We start from the raw sequence: 259 nt of genomic DNA on the forward strand, positions 1-259 counted from the left end.
GGGTTTTGAGGTGTATTTTGTGTATGTGTGCATGTGCATATATATTGTTATAGAGGCATAATATCATATCCTTTAGTCTCTGTTCCATTGGTCTCTCTTTTGACAGGGTTGTTTGGGGTTGGAAAATGAGAGAAACGAGGGCGTTTTCCCCAAGGGACATCGGATATATATTATAGATTGTAAGCTCTAATTGCTATAATGGCGTTTTTCTCTGGCGACGCAGACACTTCTTGAATGCGAAGAAAGTGTGCCTGTGTGT

Source organism: Penaeus monodon, chromosome 15 (genome assembly GCF_015228065.2).
Source record: "Penaeus monodon isolate SGIC_2016 chromosome 15, NSTDA_Pmon_1, whole genome shotgun sequence".
Lineage (NCBI taxonomy): Eukaryota > Metazoa > Arthropoda > Malacostraca > Decapoda > Penaeidae > Penaeus > Penaeus monodon.